This window comes from Canis aureus, chromosome 12 (genome assembly GCF_053574225.1).
Source record: "Canis aureus isolate CA01 chromosome 12, VMU_Caureus_v.1.0, whole genome shotgun sequence".
NCBI lineage: Eukaryota > Metazoa > Chordata > Mammalia > Carnivora > Canidae > Canis > Canis aureus.
In genome coordinates this window covers 4,822,779-4,830,724 of record NC_135622.1, presented here as the reverse complement: position 1 = coordinate 4,830,724, position 7,946 = coordinate 4,822,779, and the positions used below count along the sequence as shown (strand labels likewise).

Below are 7,946 nucleotides of genomic sequence, written 5' to 3'. Positions count from 1 at the left end.
CCTACTTCTCCCTCTGCCTATGTCTCTGCCTCTCTCTCTCTTGCTCTCTCTGTGACTATCATAAATAAAAAGTAAAAAAAAAAAAATTAAAAAAAAAAAAAAAGAAAGCATATGAGTTTTAATTATATCTTCTTTACATGCACCTGGCAATCTTCACAAGAAAAGTTAAGACCCAAAGAAGCAGAATTGAATGCTTATATACTGAGTTGGACAAAAAATACTGAATTGTGAAAACGTGAGTAGGCAAAGGGGTTTGGGCTGGGGCAGTTGAATGAATGAAGTGACTAGAAAGATAGGGGTTAGGTTAACAAGGTTGGTTTGTACAGATTTACCTTGGCCTCGACCTCATGCCCTTGGTGACAAGAATTTCTCTTTCCTTCTGATATAGGAGGATATCTTTCACATGGGAATTTTATCTCTTACTTTTAAGAAAAAGAAGGAGAATCAGAATGTCCTTCCTGCAGTTGCTATTTTTCAAGTGCTTCTGACTCAAAATAGTATGCTAGAGTAGCATATTTTTGGGTGCTATATTCTGAATTCCTTCAATACAATCAGTAACTACTTATTTGACCAACTATATCACTGACTATACTTTGAGGATAAGAGTAGAGAAATGGGTGGTGTTGACGCAAGACATCTAAAACATCAATTCTCATAATAATAAGTAGATAACTATCAAAAAGAGCAATACAGATATATTAGAAACCTGGAGGTAAATACTAAAAGAAACAGCTAAAAGGATTATCATTGATTTAAAAATATTACTGATTTAAAAAATAACTGATTAAGAGAATGGGATGTTAGGCTTTTACAGATATTATAAAACAACTTTCAGTTATGCATAGTATTAATCACATTTCTATTTTGAATGTGCCACTGAATTGTTTGGTAACAGCTACTAGGTACTTACTGTAGAAAACATAACATTTTTGCTGTACAAAAATTGATAAATTCTTGGTTATTTTTCACAAGTACTGCCCAAATATACATATCTATATCTATATCTATATCTGTATCTATGTCTATCTATATACCATGGATCAATTTTTGTGCAATTTATCATTTGCTATTTGAAATTGTTGGGGAAGAAAATTTTTTCCTGAATCCTTTTCGATTTTGTACTTGGGGGCCTGCAATTTAAACAGACAGGTTAGCAAGAGGGAAAAACAAATTTGTGCATGTACATGTGCACAGGAGTTCACAGAGAAGTGTGACCCAAGAATGTGGTTAGATTTTGGAGTTTAGATGCCATCTTAATAGGGGGTGGGGAGGAGCAGAGGGTAACTTATGGGAGAACATATGACTTACGGGAGAAATGAATGGCCCTTAGGAGAATAGGAGGAATATATGATATGATAGTTTTATGACAATGTCTCTTTTGGTGATTTCTTATCCAGGTGCTGACTTGTGCTGATTCCTTGTCTTTGGTAATGAGTTAATCTTCCCCCATTGTGAAACTCCTTGGAAGGGGATTCAGGACAGTTGAATTTTTTTGGGAAGCTTTGCTTTTAGGTAAATAAAGGGAATGGGCAGCCTGGGTGGCTCAGGGGTTTAGCGTCACCTTCAGCCCAGGGTGTGATCCTGGAGACCCAGGATTCAGTCCCACATCAGGCTCCCTACATTGAGCCTGCTTCTCCCTCTGCCTGTGTCTCTGCCTCTCTCTCTCTCTCTCTCTCTCTCTGTGTCTCTCATGAATAAATAAATAAAATCTTAAATAAAGAAAAGAAAAGAAAAGAAAGAAAAGAAAAGAAAGGGAATGGAGAATTAATGGGTCGTCCTACAGCCATTAGTTTTCAAATTTCTTCAGCTCAAAATAATCTTTATACCACTGGGGCATAGTCTGGACCCCTTAAAAATTAATGATAAAAAAGTAACATAAATGTATGTTTAAGTTTCCTGTATATGCATAGTAAATTCTTGAGAGATATATAAGAAACTCATAACAGTGGTTACTTCTGAGGAGACGGTATCTGGGTCTTTAAGGAAAAGGAATGGGATAGACATTTTTCACTGTTTTCTATAGTCAATCTTCATTATTCACATTCTTCATAAAACTGAATTTGCCCAGTTACTAAAATTAAATTGTAAACTCCATATTAAAAAGCAATTCATAGAAACCACAGCAAAGTAAATCCATGGAATGGAGCTCTTCTACTGGACTACATGACATCCCCCAATATTATGCGGACATACTAGTGTACTGTGCATTAAGCCAGCACATATTCATGCAGAAAGAAAATGACAGCAGGTAACTATTAGAGCAGCCATTTATGTGAGCCCAAGTTGCAGTTCTGACAGACCAATTATGAAAAGTGACATATTTACAGGATGCCAATCTGTCAAATAAATGGAGACTAATTTTTTTTTAGAAAGCAATTCAATATGGTTCTTTTGAATTCATTTGCAGACATGTGCAAAGTGAGCAAAATTTTTGAGTCTTTCTACATACACATTCCCGAGGTTGAACAAGATGATGTGCTGCCTTCTTGTTTCATCTTTCATTGTAAACAAGTGTTCTTTTGGTGGTCTATTTAGTATCATGTTTTTGCATTGTTGTGCCTTTTTCTTGTGTGTGTGTGATTTTGCTGTTTTAAATGGATAGTACTCGGCAGCCCCGGTGGCGCAGCGGTTTAGCGCCGCCTGCAGCTCGGGGTTTGATCCTGGGGACACTGGATTGAGTCCCACATCAGGCTCCCTTTATGGAGCTTGCTTCTGCCTGTGCCTCTGCCTCTCTCTCTCTCTCTCTCTCTCTCTGTCTCTATGAATAAATAAATAAAACCATTTTAAGAAAATGGATAGTGCTGAAGTGCTATCTAGTGCTACTAAACATAAGAAAATTGTGGTGTTCCTTCTAGGGAAAATCACGGTATTATTTGCACATAATTACTGCAAATAATGAGAACTGGCTACTATATATACTGACAGGGTTCAGAACATACTATCCCAAAATACGGCATCTTGGCATGTTGAATATTTTAAGTTGAAGGAATTGGAGAAATAGCAGGTACAGGAAGGATTCTCTTATCTGTCCTGTTTCCCCTGAACTGGTTCATAGATACAGCAGGTGACAGGGCTCTGACCTCTTTCTTTTCCTCTGAAGCATGTCATAAGACCCTCATGTGAGAGGTGCTCTCCCTGTACCTAAAGGAAAGGAGCATCCTTATCTCCAAAGACAAAGAGATGCCAAGAGAAATCCAAATGAACAGGCCTTTGTAAGATTCCCATGGTTTGGTACCTTTAATTTATACATGGATTTTTGTTCTAACATATTTTTCCGAGATTTTCCATTTTTCACCAAATGTAGTATAAAAACAGTCACGTTTATTTCTTCTGGTCTCCATTTCCTTATGAAGGCTCCCTGTCATAGAAAACTTATGTTAAATAAATCTGAATGTTTTTCTATTTTTTTTTTAAAGAACAATCTATACTTTACTTATTCATGAGAGACACAGAGAGAGAGAGAGAGAGAAAGAGAGAGGGAGAGAAAGAGAGAGAGAGAGGCAGAGACATAGGTAGAGGGAGAAGCAGGCTCCATGCAAGGAGCCCGATGTGGGACTCAATCTAGGATCACACCCTGGGTCAAAGGCAGGTGCTAAACCACTGAGCCACCCAGGGATCCCCTTTTTTTCTATTGTTAATCTACCTTTTGTGGCTCCAGCTACAGGTTCTAGGAGGGTAGTAGGAAAAAGATTTTTTTTCCCTCCCCTATAATACTTTTTGATTTTTGAGCCATACGAATGTATTAGCTATACTAAAAAAATAAAATAAAATAATAAATAAATAAATAAATAAATAATCCCAGGAACTGATAGCTACCTGAATATTATAAAATTTTAACTTACTGTTTTATTAAAGCAATCTCATTCATTAATTATCTTTATCTCAAAAAAATTATCTTTATCTCAGTGAAGTAGAAAGGAAAAAGAACAAAATCCAGGTGAAAGTATAGATGTAAGATGTAGGAAAGAGAGAGGGAAGAAGGAAAGGAAATTTTTGAATAATATGTTCCTTTAAATTGTATTTTTTTTTAAAGATTTTGTTTATTTATTCATGAGAGACAGAGAGAGAGAGAGACAAAGACATAGGCAGAGGGAGAAGCAGGCTCCCTGCAAGGAGCCCAATGTGGGACTCGATCCTGGATCCCAGGATCACTCTCTGAAACCAAAGGCAAACGCTCAACTGCTGAGCCCCACCCAGTCATCCCCCTCTTTAAATTTAATAGAAGTTTTAAAATAGTTTCTACAAGTGTTAGATTTCCGCTACTGTGAAAGAATTATTAGGACATAGTTTTACTTCTAAGTCTTATAATATGCTGGTCATTCATTTGCATTCATCCATTGCTTGTATTTTTTCTTTCAATAGTGACAAACTACTATAAGCAGGCAGTGTGTTATGTTCTAAGTACAAAGTGATAAGTAAACAAGTGATGATTTCTGCCCTCATTGAGCCTATCATCTAACAAAGGAGAGAGATGTTATACAAATAAGTATATAAATATATATAATTATAATTTGATATAAGGTTATGAAAGAAAAGCACTGGATTCAATGAGAGTCAAAGGTGAAGAAACAATTTACATGAGAAGATGGGTTATGGAAGGCCTCTCTAAGGAAATGACTTTTTTTTTTTTTTTAAGATTTTATTTATTATTTATGAGAGACACAGAGACACAGACAGAAGGAGAAGCAGGTTCCATGCCGGGGGCCAAAGCGGGACTTGATCCCAGGTCTCCAGGATCACACCCTAGACTGAAGGTGGCGCTAAACCGCTGAGCCACCCAGGCTGCCCAGGAAATGACATTTGAGTTACAGCCACAAGGATGAGTAGAAGTTATTGGAAGAGTGTGGTGGGAAAATATCCCGGGGAAAGAGAATAACATTTGTAAAGGCCTTAATAGAAGAAGTGCTTCAAAAAATGAAGGAAGGCCAGTATGGATTAGTGCATAGCTGATGACAAAAACTGACTCCAAATGAGATAGGTTGGGCCTCAACCTACATATTCTAGGATATGTAGAATTTAATAGCCAATGTTATGGAATTTGTGTTTTATTTCAGGTGTAATGGGAGCTGTTGAATGCTTTCAATTGAGAAATATATCAAGTTAATATTTGTAAATGATCACTTTGGCTGTTGGTTGGAGAATGAATTGATGGTTGGGGAGGGGGCAGGCATCAGCAAAGACACATTGATTCATCTTGAGTCATTTTTTTAATTTTCTTTAAAGACTTATTTATTTATTTGAGAGAGAGAGAAAGAGAATGAGAGAGATCACAAGCAGTTGGCAGGGGCAGAGGGAGAGAAGCAGCCTCCCTGCTGAACTGGGAGCCTGACTCAGGACTCCATCATGGAATCATGACGAGAGCTGAAGGCAGACACTTAACCAACTGAGCCACCCAGTCGCCCTTTCTTTACCTTTATTATTATTTTTTAATATTTTACTCATTTATTCACGAAAGAGAGAGAGAGGCAGAGACACAGGCAGAAGGAGCAGCAGGCACCATGTAGGGAGCCCCATGCAGGACTCGATCCCAGGACCCCAGGATCATGCCCTGGGCAGGAGGCAGATGCTCAACCACTGAGCCACCCAGGCCATCCCCTTTCTTTACCTTTATTATCCAGTTAAAAGATTTGTCAACTTTTACTCTATAATGACTCACAGATTTGCTCCTTGTTTGTTTTTCTTTTTCTTTTTTCACAGCTGCTAAAGTTGTCCAGGTTTTTCTTTCTTTTTTTTTTTTTTTTTTTTTTTGTCCGTGGTTTTATAGTTTTATATCATCTCACATACTTACTATCATATTTTCTAGCTGGTATCCTTTTTATTTTATCCAAATCATCCTCATATATTGTTCCAGAATGTTTGTTCTTTTATTTTTTGTTTTAAACTTTAAATCCATCCATCCATCCCTGGGTGGCGCAGCGGTTTAGCGCCTGCCTTTGGCCCAGGGCGCGATCCTGGAGTCCTGGGATCGAATCCCACGTCGGGCTCCCGGTGCATGGAGCTTCTCCCTCTGCCTGTGTCTCTGCCTCTCTCTTTCTCTATCATGAATAAATAAATAAAATCTTAAAAAAAATAAACTTTAAATTTTTTTAAAAAGCTGTTTATTTCTATAAGTTTGAAATTACTTATTTCCCTTTATGTTGCATATAGAATATATGTATATATAGAATAAAGATCTTCGTTAAATATTTCCTTACTCTTTTTTTAGTTGAAGGGTTCTTTACCAGGGATCCAGTGTCCATGGATAGAATTCAGAGAATTTCTTTTCTTTTTTTAAAGATTTTATTTATTTATTCATAGGGACATAGCTAGAGAGAGAGGCAGAGACACAGGCAGAGGGAGAAGCAGGCACCATGCAGAGAGCCCGACGTGGGACTCCATCCCAGGACTCCAGGATCATGCCCTGGGCTGCAGGCGGCGCTAAACCGCTGCGTCACCCGGGCTGCCCAATTCAGAGAATTTCTGTGGAAAAAATTACATCTTTATTTTCACTAGCCTCTAACTGAAAGTTACCATTTTCTTCAATTTGAAATATAGTCCATAAACAATAATATTAGCAATATTTGTAATTTTATCACCAAAAGAAAAGTCAGATATTTATATATATAACATCATAATTTCTGCAGACATCTTTCAAGTAATATTTACACTTGTCACTACTTCAAATTTAAGGTAGTGATTAATTCTTTTTTTTATTATTATTATTTTTTAGTTATTAATTCTTGTTAAAAGAAATGTATGTATTAGTGGCACAAATATATATTTTAATATTTTAATGACTGTATTTCAATAAAATTGGTTTCCTTTGTATTCCTATATATTTTATTTTATGTATTTAAAAACATTATTTTGAGAAGGTGTTTATAGGCCTCACCAGACTTATGAAAGTTAAGACCTACCCAAGTTTTTGTTCCATTTACAGTACTTGAAAAATTGTGTGCAAAATAAAAACTAAAGAATAATCAGTTAAATATTTTTTAATAAACACTTTCATTTTCCTTCTTATTTTTTTTAAGTAAGCTCTATGCCCAATATGAAACTTGAACTCACAACCCTGAGACCAAAAATCTCATGCTCTATGGACTAAGTCAGTTCTTGACTAAGTTTCTTTTTAAAGATTGTATTTATTTATTCATGAGAGACACACACAGAGAGAGGCAGAGACACAGGCAGAGGGAGAAGCAGGCTCCATGCAGGGAGCCCAACGCAGGACTCCATTCTGGGAGTCCAGGATCAGGCCCTGGGCCAATGGCAGGCTCTAGACCACTGAGCCACCCAGGGATCCACTAAATATTTTTTAATTACAGTGTTTTTCTACACTTTTTAAAAAAAAAGATTTTATTTATTTATTTGAGAGAGAGCAAGAGAGCACAATTGCGGGGCGCGGAGGGGAGGTAAAGGGAGAGGGAGAAGCAGACTCCCTACTGAGCAAGGAGCTGGATGTGGGGCTTGATCTCAGGACCCCGGGATCATGACCTGAGCCGAAGGCAGACACTTAACCAACTGAGCCATGAGGCTCAGTTTCTCTACACTTTAGATGGTAGTTTTATATTATGTTCCTGTTTTTACAGTTAGCAATTCTTGCTCTTTAAAATGTTCTTTATGGGGGATCCCTGGGTGGCTCAGCGGTTTGGCACCTGCCTTTGGCCCGGGGTGCGATCCTGGAGTCCCGGGATCGAGTCCGGCGTTGGGCTCCCGGCATGGAGCTTGCTTCTCCCTCCTCCTGTGTCTCTGCCTCTCTCTCTCTCTATGTCTATCATAAATAAATAAATAAATCTTTTTTTAAAGATTTATTTACTTATCATAAATAAATAAATAAATCTTTTTTTTTTTTTTTAAGATTTATTTACTTATTTATTTATAATAGACATAGAGAGAGAGAGGCAGAGACACAGGAGGAGGGAGAAGCAGGCTCCATGCCCGGACTCCAGGATCGCGCCGCCGGCCAA

At 37.5% G+C, this 7,946-nt stretch overlaps 1 long non-coding RNA gene across 3 annotated transcripts in view; it reads left to right on the top strand.

Annotated features, from left to right (window-relative positions):
- LOC144280386 (uncharacterized) overlaps positions 1-7,946 on the top strand; it is a 41,427-nt gene that overhangs the window by 24,656 nt on the left and 8,825 nt on the right. Inside the window, exons 3-5 of one of the 3 annotated variants that reach the window (XR_013348792.1) lie at positions 161-235; positions 1,398-1,512; positions 6,298-6,585. This is a non-coding gene — a long non-coding RNA (uncharacterized LOC144280386). Of the gene's footprint in view, positions 1-160; positions 236-1,397; positions 1,513-6,297; positions 6,586-7,946 lie in introns of those variants that run through there. The other 2 variants (XR_013348793.1, XR_013348791.1) reach the window with 2 other exon arrangements.